General features: G+C 41.0%; 2 long non-coding RNA genes across 3 annotated transcripts in view; both read left to right on the top strand.

The window, feature by feature from the left end:
- Nucleotides 1-9,121, top strand: part of LOC112542487 (uncharacterized) — a 30,195-nt gene extending 21,074 nt beyond the window's left edge. For both annotated transcript variants that reach the window (XR_003086230.2, XR_015795617.1), the window contains exons 2-3: nt 5,085-5,250; nt 6,074-9,121. This is a non-coding gene — a long non-coding RNA (uncharacterized LOC112542487). The remainder of the gene's footprint in view (nt 1-5,084; nt 5,251-6,073) is intronic.
- Nucleotides 9,122-9,304: 183 nt separating this feature from the next.
- On the top strand, nt 9,305-14,022 carry LOC112542424 (uncharacterized). Its single transcript, XR_003086185.2, has 3 exons — nt 9,305-10,586; nt 13,239-13,491; nt 13,579-14,022. It is a non-coding gene; the product is annotated as an uncharacterized LOC112542424 (long non-coding RNA).
- The last annotated feature ends 2,484 nt before the right edge of the window (nt 14,023-16,506 follow it).

The raw sequence follows: 16,506 nt of genomic DNA on the forward strand, positions 1-16,506 counted from the left end.
ATGAGCTTGTTTGGCACCACGTCCCTTCTGCAAGTCAAGCAATGCAGGAGCAATGCAGATAGGACTACTGTATAATGGATTACCTCTATGCCCCATTTATACACAGATGGGGCACAGAGGCAATCCATTATAGTCCTATCTATCCACAGTCCAATGGGTAAGCAGAGAAGATGGTTCAAACAGGAAAGAGATGCCAAACAAAAGCTCTTCTAGATGGCACAGATCCACAACTTGTATCGCTTCATTTGAGGAGTACACCAAGTGACAGTATATGTTTGCTCCGTCACAGCTGTTAATGGGAAGGTTGTTGAGAACTACTCTCTCCACAACTACAACTGGTTTGGTTCCTGGGATTCCAAAGGGATGACATTCATTTCTAGTTTGGTTGCAACTTTGCCAAAAGGAGGACTGCAACAAATTCTCTCTCACAATTAGACTCCAAAAGGACAATGAGCCTTGATCTGAAGTGGTAGAGGCTTGACAGGGTAGGAGATCCTGGAGGAACTGAAGATGTCTTTGGACAGATGGCCCTACAGTGGCAAGACTCAGACTACAGAGGCCATTGCCTTTTGTGCTAACTTTGGGAGAGGCAAAGAGGACTTGAACCAAAGTACACCACATGCAGAACATTTACTCTGAGTGCAAACAACTCATCTAGTCCCTGCATAGACACAAAGCACAGTGACTGGGGAAGCTGCCTGTTGAGGTTTCAGGATTATGAAATGGGTAATGTATATACCCACACACATATAATCGCTTAATTTTTAAAAAGTTAATTAGCCCTATTGAAGTACTTCCCAAAAGGGTAAATGTGGCATAAGAGCATTATGTCTTTAAGGAGATATGTTAATCACCAGATGCTTGTTAGATAACTGCCCTTAATAATCCTAATTTATGTTATATATATTGGCTGCGTCCCTGTTGGGGGGGCTTTCTGCTTTTGCATGCACTCTGGTTGTTGTGTGTGCTTGGCTGTCTTCTGGTGAATAAAAGGACTTGTTTGCCATCTGAAGTGACTCAGCTATGGATCTTGGACCTAAGGTAGAGCCACAAGGTGGTATCGGGCTAGCAAATTGTACTCACACCTCAAGGTGTATATACCCAAGGCTGGATTGCTGGCAGATTTTGCTTTGATTAGACGAGCTGGCAGCAACTCAGAAAAGCAAATAGCCATCCAGAATAAATGGGGGTCAATGTCACTAAAATAAAACCCAGTTTTCAAGGAATTATGCAAAACTAAGCAAGCTCGTCCTTCTATTAAAAATATGGCTCTGAATTTGATGGCGTTGCTATTTCCAGTAAAAGGTTTTGTTTTCTAAAGTTGCAAGATTGTATTATTTTTAGTTGTTTGTCAAATGTATACCCCACTGTAGTCGTTACTTTTATTCATAGGGGCTGCACAAGTTAATTAATCACAGCACTATCAAGTTGAGGAATTTCTGGATTCATAGGTTGCAGGCTTGAGGTGGATCTGGGTAAAGTTCATCTACTAGACCCTTCCTTCATTAACCACTCTGACAAACGTAACTGGGAATGATCAGCAACAGCCAAACACTGAGCTGTCTAAGTAGCAGCTGAATCTAACCACCATATTGATCTTCTACAATCTCCCAATATGGCACCCTAGCAAATTGTTGCAATTTTTATTTCCCCAATTGCTTTGTGAGGGTTTTAAATAAAAGCTCATGTTGGTATCATCATAGCTTGAAACAGATGTCTATGCTGCTTGGGATATGAGGCACTGAGACTTTGTTTTCTAAGGCAGTGTTCCTCAATGTTGGCAGCTTGATGTGTGGACTTCAACTCTCAGAATTCTGAGAGTTGAAGTCCACACATCTTCAAGCTGCCAACGTTGAGGAACACTGTTCTAAGGGGACCAATGTATGTGCCTGTAACTGTTAGATTCTGATGACAGCTCTAGTCATTTGATGGACCCTCTTATAAGCATTTCGTGCTACCTAGTTATATATTTATTATTCAGGTCTGTTGATTAGCTGTAGAGTATCTTAAATACTACAAGAAGACTGAATTGGAAAATGGGGCAGAGCCCATTTAAATTCTCTCTCTGATATGTTCTCTACCAGGACATCTATCCCTTGTCCTTGTATATTTGCATTACACAATTGAGTCAAAATATAATCCACATGTTGAAGCCCCCTTTAGACTGTTTCATGCAAGCAGGTTGAATGATCATTTGATTACAGCAGGATCAAATGTTGATCTGCATGCATGAATATATTTTAATTTATGGTTTTATGTGTTTATATATTTATGTTCTAATGTTTATTGTGAATCGCCCAGAGTTCCCCCATTGGGCGGATGGGCAGTTGAAAAATTTAATAAATAAAATAAATATGCTAATGCAAAGCAAAAATCAGGAACAGAACTTTCAGTACTGAATTTACAACTTGCATTCACTTCTCTTCTTTATTAAGCTGCCAAGTATAGACCAAGTCAAATGTGCTATGTGGGGCTCTTTATTACCTGGCCCTTCATTTTACTGGAGAAACTGCTGACTTCTGTAGATGTCTGAAATGCTTTGCAATGCTGTCCTTGCTCTAAAAACTGGAACACACATAGGATGCTTCCAAGAGCTGAACAAAAGCTTTTTCATGGCCAGCTGCAGAAAATAGATGGGGGAGCGCAAAGGCCATTTTAATAATGTTTTTATTTTTCACATGAAGCTGTTGTGTTCCAGGCAGACTCAGCAGTTTGGCATCTTCAAGAGAAGCACCCTGTGTGGCCAACTTTCATTTCCTGTTCCCGTTTGAATCAAGAGATTACTACTTAGCAGGGGAGAAGCCTTCCAGGGAAGAGAAAAACTGCCAAATTTATGGGGCCTTAGCAACTTCCTCAAGGAAAACTTGGGCGATCCATTTGGAAGGAGGGAGGGCTAGCAGACATCTTCCATCGTGTTTCAATCGCCGTGTCTTCATTCTTCAGCATTAATTGTCTTTCTGACTGATTCACAATTTCTGACACAACAGAATTCAACCTGTGTGAGATATATACAGGGGCGATTCCAGGCCAAAGTTGGGAGACTCATGGGGACCCTTGGATTTTGTGAGCATTGTGCATACCCTCCCAAAATGTCTTGCCAACTCACAAAATGGCTTCCAGGCAGAATATATACCTACTTGAAAACTTACCAGGATGGTTACTTGAGTTCCCTCTGGCCCCTCCATCACTGCAGAATATTCTGTGCTGTCCCTTGTCTAATTTCTAGACCAGGGTTTCTCAATCTTAGCAACTTTAAGATGGGTGGACTTCAACTCCCAGAATTCCCCAGACAGCCTCCCATGCTGGCTAGGGAATTCTGGGAGTTGAAGTCCACCCATCTTAAAGTTGCTAAGGTTGAGAAACCCTGGTCTAGACCACAGGTACATGTCCAACAAAGCAGTTGGAGGCAGCCCCCATCATGTTTGTTTTCATGAGGCCTATTTGGGTTTCAGAGGATTCTTGGAAATGAAGATGATGTTGGAAGTTGGTTCTTTGCTTTGCATTTATTAAAAATATCCACCTTTTTGTACTTGACAATATAAAAATATGTTGTAATTTCTAAAATGCCAGGTGGGGCAAGGAGTTTGATGTGTGCCAAGAGAAGTGTCCACAGCAAACTGGAGTTCTGAATACCCCATTGAAGACTCCAACTCTAAGAAAGAGACCCTTCCCCAACATTTCTGGTATCTCATATAGCTGGCCCCCAAAATCACCAAAAATGCTGTTATTCCAATATGCAATTAAAAAAAAAAAGCAAGTCAAACTAGCTACAATTAGGCTATAGAGACATCCAGCTGTAAATCAGACATCTTTCCTGCCGCAGTAGCTGACAAGATAAGGAGCTCATTCTCATGTCCCTTAACTGTGGCATGAACTTAGTCCTTTAACCATTTTTATGCCCTGCCCTCACGATGTTGTCTCCATCTCATCTGCAGTCCAAACCTGATGAAGCTTTAATCACATAGTAGTTAGGGTCACCATCTTGGCTTTTTTAATCCCTCTGTGGATGCCCTAGCACCACTCTGAGTTTCTGAGCTGCTATAAATAAGGTACCTCCAATATCAGGATACTGGAGAGGAAAAAGGATTAGAGAGGGGCTAATTTCTGTCTCCTCTGTGATCTTTATTCTCTTTAGTCATTTCAGCTTTAAAGTACTGTTTTCCTGCTTCTCCCAACAGTTCTTGCTGTGGTCATAACCCAGCATGCTTCATTGATTAGAGCAGTGTTTCTCAACCTTGGCAACTTTAAGATGTGTGGACTTCAACTCCCAGAATTCCCCAGATAGGCATATACATGTCCATTTATGCACACACCTATTTTCCCTGCACATCTGAAATTGTGTCCCTCCGTACCATATAATGTAGACTGCACAGATATTTTTTCACAATTATATTCCTACCATTTGTATTACCCTATTATTCATGTACGCCAAAGCTTTCGTTTGACTGCAGCCAGAACAAGTCTGCATCAGTGTACTTGAAAAATTCTGGGCAGCCAACCTCTGATGAAATTTCAGAAACCAGAGAGAACCTGATGGCTAGAATTCATAGTGGTTGGAGAGGAGATCCAGTGTTTCATTAAGCTGCTTGCTTTACAGTTAGTAAAACAAGTCTGCTTATTTCAGAATAAGAGTGATTCTGTTCTGCACAGAAGAATTTCCAGATAGATTATTAAAGTAGATGTAGTTCTACAGATATTTTCAGTTTCAAGATCCAATGTAAATGCTATAGAAAAAATATCCAAGAGTAAATTATGTTAGAAAAGATAAGCATACATAAAAGTCCCCAAAAGGGATTTAAAAAGTCAAGATGGCAAGCACAACCACCACAACACACATTTAAAAGGGGGGAGAGCTTTAATCACATAGTAGTTAGGGTCACCATCTTGGCTTTTTTAATCCCCCTGTGGATGCCCCAGCACCACTCTGAGTTTCTGAGCTGCTATAAATAAGGTACCTCCAGTATCAGGATACTGGAGAGGAAAAAGGATTAGAGAGGGGCTAATTTCTGTCTCCTCTGTGATCTTTATTTCCTTAAATTAACTCTGCTGTATTTCTCAACGTACATCTTTCTATTTAAATTTAGACGCCACGCCAGACAAAAGACATTACTTCATAAAGTCGTCACTCCACCCTATTCATTTTATTGCCTAACTCTGGGAAAAAAGTATCTCCAACTGAAAGAACACTTAATTACTAAAACAATGGATTCCCTGGAGGCTCTGAAGTCGTCAGTCTTCAGACAAAGATAGGTAATTTCCACATTATCACTTACTTTTTGGTATTTCAGACATGGATTCCCTTGATTGCAGAATCTTCCGTTTTCCTGCCTACATGCTCTAAACCTGTCTCACTGATTTTCACTAAGTGTATTATTTGCCCAGTTTTATTGTTCCACTCTTTATATGAGGTTAAATTGATATTTTTCTAAAATGTTGGTGCAGTTAATTAGATATCATGGGTTGGATATATTTTAAGTACTCTGGAGTTGAAAAGTTCTAATAATCAATAGCACAGTCATGGCTGCCATCTTGACATTTTAACACACACACACACACACGCACGCATGCACACACATCATGGATGCCTCTGAGTAAGTTTTGAATGGCAGTTCCACACCATGCCTTATCATTCACCATGGTGCTGGGGGCTGATGGAAACTGGAGTTCCAAAATGTCTGAAGGACACCAAATTGTATACCCTTCACAGTTAAGCTGTCTAGGAAACACAGGAACAAAAGAAAGGAAGGAAGGAAGGAACTTTCATGAAGTTGAATTTGAGTAATAAAACTAAAGAAAAATCAAACTGGGGTAGATCAGTAAACTCAGTCCCAAAATAAAGGATAATAATTTATTCCTTTGTTTTCCTCAAGACTCATTCTAACGCTCCTTCAAGATCTACTTCTTTGCACCTCCCCTCAACCTCATTTCCTCAAATTATTTCTCAATACTTTGATCTCTCTCTTGTGTTCACTGTTGTTCTTTTGCCAGTTTGAAAAACTGATTCACTTCCAGGCAGCATCTGGCACTGGGGAAGCTCAGAATACATTTTTCATGTTCTTATTTTTCTCCACAGAATAGCTGACGCAGTTCAAGTTGCAACCTGTATGAAACAAACACTGAAGAATTGTCCATGGAGTTTGTTCACATTTTTTTCCCACCACAAGTTGTATTCTGTCTTCAAGAAAAGGGGACTACTTCCCTGTCAAAAGCTTCCAAATAGCCTACATATCAAAAAAATCAAACAAAATAGATGAAAGGGACATTATCTCAAGTAAAATAAGAACCCAAGCCTCTTGTTGTCCTTGCCATAATCCAGTATCTTGGTAGCCTTAGAAGAGAACTTCCAATTTGCCTTTGTTCCTTGATAAGATCTTATTTATTTCTCCATAAAAATGTCCAGGAAGAACATCACATTAGGGTCCTTTTCTCTTTTCACAGAATCAGGCATTTGTGATAAGGCTAAACTGTTAAATGATTGTCTTTGTCTTAGAAGCTTGTTAAGTAGCCAGTTAGAGGCAATAAATCAGAAGGAGTCCGACAGCACCTTTTTCAACTAACACACTTTAATTATTTATCTATTTATTTGGAAAAGGTGCTGTCAGACTCCTGATTTTTTTTGTCACCTAGGCTAACACGACTTTCCTACTATAACATCTCATTGTAATGTAATTGAAGACTTAATCCCAAGTATCCATTAAACCCATCTGTGGTAAGTCCAATATCCACTGATCATTTGATTTATTAAAGGTGATCATAATACATGTAAATTACTGACAAAAAAGTCCAACACGGTGTCACATTTGACTGGGGAAAAAAACCCAACAGAATTCAGTTAAGAAAGAAGCTGGCAAAAAGAAAGCTGGAAGGAAATCAAGAGGATCACATTTCTCCAGAGAGCTTGGAGATTCTTCAAAACAACCCTGACAGAAGTTAACTCTATCCTCCCAGGACCAGGACAGTCCACAATGAAGTCCTCATGGTGAGTGAACAAGGTCAGAGAACCCTTTAGCAGCAAGAAGATTTTCTTTAAACAGTGAAAGACTTGGAAGACTCCAAGCAATCAACAGAACATACATTGTTGTTGTTATGCAAAGGAGTGGCAAAGCATATCAAGGTGAATAATAACGATTACTTACATATATTCTAAACAGGAAACCAAACGAGACCGTTAGGCCACTAGGCAACTGAAGCACTAAGGGGGTGCTTAAAGAGGACAGGGAAATTTCAGAGAAACAGAAATGATTATTTGCTTTTGCCTCCACTCCAGTGTATGTTGGGCTGGTGCCTGAGTTTGAACTGCCTCTTCAGGAGGAGAATGAGATGAACTCAAATAGAGGCAATGACATGATGTTATTAGCCTGTCAATTTGAATATATATATACTATATATATTTTGCATATAGTGCAAAGTGGCTGCAGGGCCTGAGAGCAGACCACAGCAATCTCCCAGAACAGGAACCAGTCGCCATCACAGTAGCAGACATCCAACAGCGGGTCAAGGACATGAAAAGCTGGACAGCACCTGGCCTGGACATGATCCACACCTACTGGCTAAAGAAACTAACAGCAGTGCATGAACGCCTAGCAGCACAGATAAACCAACTGCTAGCAGCAGGCTCCCACCCAGACTGCCTAACACAAGGAAGGACAGTGCTGATCATGAAAGACCCTCACAAAGGAACAGCACCGTCCAACTACCGGCCAATAACCTGCCTCCCCACAACATGGAAAGTTCTATCAGGCATCCTAGCTGCCAAGCTACAAGACCAAATGGGCCAGTACATGAGCACAGCCCAGAAGGGCATTGGGAACAACACCAGAGGCTCAAAACACCAGTTACTCATAGATAGAGCAGTCGCCCGAGGCAGACCAATCTGAGCACAGCCTGGATTGACTACAGGAAAGCCTATGACTCAGTGCCGCACACATGGATCTGTGATGCCTGGTGCTATACAAAGTCAACAGGACACTAAGGACCTTCCTCAAGAACTCAATGGGACTGTGGAAGACAACACTGGAAGTCAACTCAAGACAGCTCGCACAAGTGGCCATCAAACGTGGCATATACCAAGGTGATACACTGTCCCCACTGCTGTTCTGCATAGGCTTAAACCCCCTCAGCCAGATAATCACAAGGTCTGGATATGGGTACAAGTTCAAGAGTGGAATCACCATCAGCCACCTCCTCTACATGGATGACATCAAGCTGTATGCTAAGAGTGAACTGATCCACCTGACACAGATCTACAGCAACTGATCCACTGATCCACCTGACTCACTGATCCACCTGACACAGATCTACAGCAAGGACACTGGGATGTCATTCGGACTGGAGAAGCATGGCAGGATGATAGTAAAGAGAGGGAAGGTAGTTAAGACCGATGGAGTGGAACTACCAGTGGGCCACATAGCAGACATAGAGACCAGCTATAAATACCTTGGTGTCCCACAGTCACATGGGAACCATGATGAGGAGGCAAGGAAGACAGCAACATCCAAGTACCACCAAAGGATAAGACAGGTCCTGAAGAGCCAGCTCAATGGGAAGAACAAGATCCATGCCATCAACATGTATGCCCTGCCAGTCATCAGATACCTTACTGGTATAGTGAGCTGGCCAAAGGAAGACATGGAGGATGCCGATGTGAAGACCCGGAAGCTCCTCACAATGTACGGAAGTTTCCACCCCAAGTCCAACACCCAGAGACTGTACACCAGCCGCAAAGAGGGCAGGCGGGGTCTGATGAATGTCAAAGCCACTGTCCTGGATGAAACCCAGAGTATCCAGGAATACATCAGTAAGATGGCACCCAAAGTTGAGCTGCTGAGAGAATGCCTCAGGCAGCAGCAGACATGGGAGGAAGTTCAAGCGGAGGAAATACCATGGCAAGACAAGCCCCTGCTCGGGATGTACCATCAACAGATAGCTGAGGTGGCTGACACTGGGAAATCCTATCAATGGTTGGAAGGGGTGGACTAAAAGGCAGCACTGAGGCACTAATCATAGCAGCACAAGAACAAGCACTAAGCACCAGATCCATAGAAGCAGGGGTCTACCACACTAGACAGGACCCAAGGTGCAGATTGTGCAAAGAGGCCTCAGAGACAGTCCAACACATAGTGGTAGGGTGTTAGATGCAGGCAGGACAGCATATACTGAACAGCACACCAAGTAGTTGGCATTGTACAGGAACATCTGCACAGCGTATGAGCTAGACTCTCCCAAGTCCAGATGGGAAATTCCACAGAAGGTCATGGAGAAAACAGGGCTAAAATCCTGTGGGACTTCCAGATCCAGACAGACAGGCAGGTACTGGCCAATCAACCAGATATCATGGTAGTAGACAAAGACCAGAAGACAGCGGTAGTGATAGATGTAGCAGTGCCAAGTGACAGCAACATCAGGAAGAAGGAGCATGAGAAGCTGGAGAAGTACCAGGGCCTGAAAGAGGAAATAGAGAGGATGTGGAAAGTCAAGGCCAAAGTGGTCCCAGTGGTGGTAGGAGCACTTGGGGCCGTGACTCCTAAGCTGGGAGAATGGCTCCAACAGATCCCAGGAACAACATCAGAGTTCTCTGTGCAGAAGAGTGCAGTGCTAGGAACAGCTAAGATACTGTGCAGAACCCTCAAACTCCCAGGCCCCTGGTAGAGGAGCCGAGACTGAGGAAGACATGTACCACCCATAGGGATAAGAGGGGAATTTTTATATATTCATTCAAGATGGTATCCCCCAATGGAGGAGGAGGATGATTAGTTTTATATCATTGTGGAGACTATATTTATACATCCAGTATAATGTTGTTTATACATCTGTTTCATATTCAGTAGAAATCTGTCATTTTTTCTACAAATCCTGATAATCTTTAAAGAGTTTATTGCTCACTTAACAAAATCACACCATTTTTATAAAGATATATTTCTCCATTTTGTTTCTCCAGCATTTAAAAAAACTTTTCAAGTAGTTCTTCTCCAGCTACATTTGAACTGAAAGATTACCCAGCGATGTCCAATGCTGAGCAATAATTTGTTTAGCTAACATCAGAAAGAATATAACCCCTTTCATAGTTTGCTGTTTTTCATTCTGATCACTGAATATATGCAGCAAATTTAACCTTGGAGTGTATTCAGTCTTTTGTGTAGTCACAAGGCTTATTTAATCAAAAACATCCTCCCCAAATTTTGAAACGTTAATCACATGTACGCCAGAAGTGAAAAAAATGTCTCTTGTAGATCTCTCACAAATCCTGGATATTTATGTGACATATATAATATTATTTGGGTTAAACGGCAATAATAAAAAAACTTAAGAAACAACTCTTGTACTCAAGTTGAAAGAATTCTTTTTAGCTATCATAAAGACAGCCCATATAATATTATCTAGATGCCTATCCAGATTTCCCACACTTTTTTTCAAGTAAAATTATCTGTTTGTATTTCTAACCTTTATAGATCTCAGAAACCATGGCATTAAGTTCTAAAGCAGAGATACCCACCGTGTGTGTGTGTGTGTATAAAATAATTAAGGATGGCAGCCACAACCACATGACTGAAGATCTGCACAAGTGACATGCATAGAAAATGAGCCAGGTCAGCACCACCAACTTCACTTTTTGGACTCCTCTCCCCCCTCCCTCCCTCCATTGACACCCCTGTTCTTAAGAAAGAGTAATAATTAAGTTCTCAAAGTATGAAAGGCAAGAGTTTAGCTAAATTTATTACTATCTGCTTTGTACCAATGTGTTCGGCTGATGCTGTAATTGGAGTATTATTTAGCCTAAGTGTTGTACTCTCACTCTCTCTGTCATAATATGAAGGGTGGAATTTTTAGAGAAATCTCTTTTTCTTCTAATCCTTTTTCTTTCCATGCTAAAATTCTACTGTCCTGTCTTGATTATAAAACCAAAAATGTACTATTGGGGAGATTAAGGGGGACATACCCACCCTAACCTCAAAATCCTTCTGCTTCATATTAATTTAGTACATTCTACAAGACTCCTTTAAAAAAGAAAAGAAAGCAAATATGTTAAAATAATGGACACTGTCAGTGTTTTGCTAAGTCTTCCAAACTAAAAGGAAAGTTGTGAGCTAATGTGCTCCTTGAAAATGTAATTTCAAATATAATACATTGGCTTAATTAATTAATTCCATTTCTGTCTGCTTGAGAAATTTTTATGTGATATGTTTACAGGAAGGGTCTGAAATATGTACATCAGTGTTGGAAGGGTATCAATTTGAGTGCCACCATTCAGCCTAGAACACTAACAGAATTTTAATCCACATCTGGTCATCACATTTCAAAAAAGTTATTGTAGAGGTGCAAAAAATAAAAGTAACCAAAATAATCAGGGAACTAGAGCATCTCTCCTACAAGAAAAGATGATAGCCCTGGGGTACATGAGATGAGACACAATGGATGTATATAAAATCATGTATGGTCTGGAATACATGGACAGCAAGAAGTTCTCCTCTCACACAGGGTTAAAATCTGGAATCACCTATTAAATCGAAATATAAGGAAATCTGGGACTGATAAAAGGAGGTCCTATGCCTTCTTAATAAAGTAAGTAGGGAGTTGGAAAAGACTTGTGATCCCAAAAAGGTCTGCTTCAGCCATTTTCTCTGTAAGATTGCTTTAGCCAATATATCACTGAAATAGTGATATATTTCCTCCCTGGCAAGTAAAATGATTTTTTCCAGTTAAATTGGGCATTCAATCCACACAGGTATCACAACCTTACAGTTTATCACAACCTCACAATCACTCATGCCCTAGTCACCTCCATATTGGACTACAGCAGTGGGGCTGCCCTTGAAGAGTATCTGGAAGCTTCAGCTGGTACAGAATGCGGCAGCACGGGCAGTTATGTACACTCCGAGAAGAGCACATGTAACACCTCTGCTCCATGAGCTGCATTGGCTGCCAGTCTGCTTCCGGGTCCAATTCACGGTGCTGGTTTTAACCTTTAAAGCCTTTCATGGCATGGGAGTGGGCTATCTTGAGGGACTGCCTCTCCCCAGTTATTTCAGCCCACACCATCCGATCTCACAGAGAAGGCATGTTGCGGGTACCATCGGCCAGGGACCTGCATTTGTTGGGTCCCAGGAGACATGCCTTCTCTGCTGGGGCGCCCGCCTTATGGAATATCCTTCCTCCCAAGATTAGATTTAGCGCCATCCCTTTTGCTACTCCAGAAGGTCCTCAAGACCTGGTTATGTCACCAGGAATGGGGGTCCCAGGGAACCGGAGACCTGCTTAGTTGGCTCCATTGTTGAGGGGGCCATTTTTATTCTCCCTCCCCTATGGTTTATATCTGGGTTTTTATGATATTTATTAATGTGGTTTTTATATTTTTTAATATTGTTTTTATATTTGTTTTTATCTTTTTGTACACCACCCAGAGTCACTTCTGGTGAGATGGGTGGCTATATAAATTTGCTTAATAAATAAATTAATTAACAAACCTTAGCCAATAGCATAAAAACATACAGAGAAACCTCAATGTCACAGCTTTCGGATGCAAAGGACTCAAATGAACTTCACCCTCCAAATAACACACAAGCCAGTTGTTTCTGACATTTGTTTGGACAGTTCTTGGGTCTGCATCCTGCTACATCATTTGTGTGCATTTTTATCATAACCGTGTAGGTATACAAATGACATAATGTATATTCAGGTTTCATGGATATTGGGGTACCACAGACATCCCCTCCCCACGAATGGCCATTTAAGGCAAGCTTTTGCACTGTATGGGCCTTTCCACATCTGTGTGGCAGAGTCTAGGCTTCATATGTCCTGGTTTGGGCCAATGGCTTAATGTGGTGCATATCTATGAGACTCAGGATAGTGCAGTCATGAAGGCGGTGGGCTACTCTTAGCCATGGAAGCTCCCTGGATGACTTTGGGCCAGTCACCCTCTCTCAGCGCAGTCTGCTTCACAAGGAGGTGGTTTTGGAGAAGAATAGATCTTGTCCTGAACTGAGATATAAGGGTGTACCGACAGAGGTATTTGGGGGGGGGGGCAGAGAATCAAGGGGAAGCAAGTGACAAAAGCAGTGTTGTGCCAACACAACGCAAGTTCCACTGCTTTCCTACGTGTGTTGACCCAATGCACACACACGGACAAAAGGGGAAAAGCTTAAATCCCTATGCTGTGACTCTGCTTTCTTCCTTTTGACAAGAGCACTATAGACCTTGCTGCATATGAAATAAAAATACTATCGCTGATACTCCTACTGTAGATTTCCAGTTGGATTGAAAACTAACTTGGAGAACTACTTTCTAATAACTGCAATGCAAAGCGTAACAAGGAGCCTGATCCAGAAATACTTCTTCATTCTGAGAATCGGATGCAGTTCTGTCTCTTGTATCACTTGATGCAAATGGAAACCAAACAAAAGGGGAAGAGGAAGAGCCTTTTCTTATACTTGGCAAGTTCTTGACAATCAGAAAAAAAAAAAAATTGGAACATATATAGGAAACTTTGACCCCCTGGTAAGGTTTATTTTAAACTTACAAATATTCCACCAACATTCCCAGGTTGGCTAATCCTTTTACATGAATCATTTCTTTTTCCTTTAGAAATACTTCCAGGAAATAATACATAAAAGATATGCAAGAGAAATCAAGTGTGAATACATTACAGAGAAATCTCATTTGTTGCACAGCGGAAGAGAGAACAACAATACCACTCATTTAAATAGAGTTGAAATCAGATGCATGGAAGTTTTTGAGATAAGACCGTGATGTGATGGGGCAGACAGAAAGAGAAGGTTAACTTCAGAAAGAAACTGAAGACCTGGTTTTGTTATTGTGCATGGAGTGGAGATGGGAATGGTCAGTTTTGGGAATGGCTGGTTCCCTAGTCCTACCTGACCAATATTATCTGGTCACAGGCTGAAATAATACCACCATCGCTTGGATTTGATCATAATAATTGTATTTATGCTGTACTATTTACATTTTTATTGGTTTTAACTGTTTGGTTGTGAGCCACCCAGAGCCCCTCCTTGTGGGGGAGTTGGACGGTGATATAAATTTGATTTATAAATAAATAAAAAATAAATAACTGAAGACTCCTTAATGATGGAGGGCTTTGATGGAGGATAGCACAATGTTGTTTGCCCTTGTGTATGCGCTTTATCTATTTGCATACACACACAGAGATAACGAAGTGCATGAAGGATCCTGAAAGACGAATACATTTATTACTGCATAATCACTATGCTCGTTTTCTGATGCTACAGTGGGTAGTTTTATTAAGGACATATATACTTGCTCACCCCCCCAACCTGGTATAGGTGGTAATCAATCAACAACGCCACTTGGACTTGACTTTGTCCAACTGGTCAGCCTCCCAGGGAATCAATGAGCACAAATCTGACCTCCAGAATAACAATATCCAAAACAACTGGAGGGGGTTATATTTCTCTACCACTGAAATCAAGGTGGCAGCTTTTAAGAAAGGGATGATGAAGACCAATTTCATCAAGACACAGCTGAGCTAAAATGCTTCACAATATTTAACACCAGTTCTCATGGATTACAGAGACCATCTTCTTATCACATCACATATTAATTAACATATCTACATTATTTGTTTATTTATTGGGCTTAAATTCCACTCTACTTGCTGAGTGGCATACCTACCCAATATCTGTAAATCAAGCTGAAAGGGAAAAAACAAAAAACAAAATTGCAGTGATAATAACCAATAACACATATACATATATGCCGGGATTGTCAGTTACATTAAACAACCCCCAAGCCAAGTTGTAATGGCTTTCTCAGAAACCCTAATCCATATATCCTATCTAACTATCGCTTTAGTAAGGAACAACATCTATCCTAGGGTGTTTCAAACTGTTCTGTGGAAGCGTTCTTTTTTGTTTTATTTTCTTTATTATTATATATTTTTGAAAGAATATTCTAAATAGATCATGCAGATAAAAGAACTGAGTATCAAGGTCTATCATTAGAATTTTGCCTTTTGATCAGGGGTTCCAGGAATTTTTTTTCATTAACAAGTTCTGTGCCTTGTAAAAGTTTGAAAACCTCTGATCCATCCTCTCTCTCATTTCTCCTATTACCATTCCCCTTGCTTCTTTTTCTTCCTGGGTGTGTGTGCACATGCGTACTTATTCTATTCTCAGCACCAGGCTCCATCTATCTGTGATAGTAGACTATAATCCATGAACATTTAGGAAAAAAATGAAGTTCTTAGTCTTTAAAAAGCCATCAAACTCTTTTTTTTTTTTTTTTTTTTGCTATGCAAGTCAGACAACTACTGGAAATGTGTGTGTGTGTGTGTGTGTGTGTGTAGAAAGAGAGATACAAAATGCAACTATTGCAAAAACATAATTCTCCAGTAATCTGTCACCCCAAAGAAAATAAGCCTGATTAGAGCCACCATCTGAAAACATCTTACCTGCCAGAGAAACTAAGTGGAGGAACTTTTGCAGATTCAGGAATCAGGATCTGATTCAGTATTCATACTGCAAAAGTGATCATGTGGTGGACAAATATTAAAAAGACCCTATAATAAACAAAGAAACTTGTAATACAGTACAAGAACCTGAGGGAAAATGGACTACAGAAAGAAAATTGGTGCTAGATAACCAGTTTCGTGAAGGCATCACCTGCCAGGTCCATAAAGAGGGTCTAAGAAAGGGGATAAGAAACGCTTGTCCAGCTAGGGCTCCTGGCTGCTTGTCATCTCCTAATTCATCTCTGCTTATCTACAAAAAACTCCTTCTTCCCTCAGCCAAATGTCCCTGTGCTAAGGGAAGTACCTCAGCCTGTGATGGGTTTCCCCAACCAGGGACCTTCCGGATAAGAGGTTTCAACTCAAACCACTCCCAACTAGAAACAGTAATTAGCTATCAGTGGCCAACATTGGTGCCCACACTCTGGAGAACAACAGGGAAAGTCCCTTAGAGTCACACTGAATCATTCACCAGAATTGTACTTCATACACAACTAGGGATGTACGCTGTTCCTGTGACAGTATAGCTCCATCATGTGGCAAACCCATGCAAGGCAAATGAAAACTATACTGGACTGGACTGCATTCCTGTTCATCATTCTTATTAGGGCCATACTGTCCTTTGGAATCAAGGGCATAAGATGCTTTGGAGCATGAAGGGGCCTGAACGCAACTCCTTAAAGGAGATTTGCCTTTTTCCTGGAAAAAGACTGATTTCGTTTAAGATGTGACAGGTGACTGGGGAAGATGGCAACTTTTCTCTATCTAAACTTGATGTGGAAAAGAGGCCCTTGGCTGTTTCTTGACCAAGAAGGAGCTGATACCACAACTGACTAATGCTAATTACGGCCTTGCACATTAAAGTTACCTCCTTTTTCTTTAAATGCTTTCTTTATCAGAGATGTGATCCAGTCAGCTGGTCTATTTCTTTTTTCACTTCTGAGCTAGTTCTGGTTATAGGCTATGGCTCTCCACAATTGGCAAGCAGCAGCTGCCACCCCCCCCCAAAAAAAAGTTCTTCTGAT

This window comes from Python bivittatus, unplaced genomic scaffold, assembly GCF_059951505.1.
Source record: "Python bivittatus isolate LINGU-HERP-01145 unplaced genomic scaffold, Pbiv_v1 ctg000220_np1212, whole genome shotgun sequence".
Lineage (NCBI taxonomy): Eukaryota > Metazoa > Chordata > Lepidosauria > Squamata > Pythonidae > Python > Python bivittatus.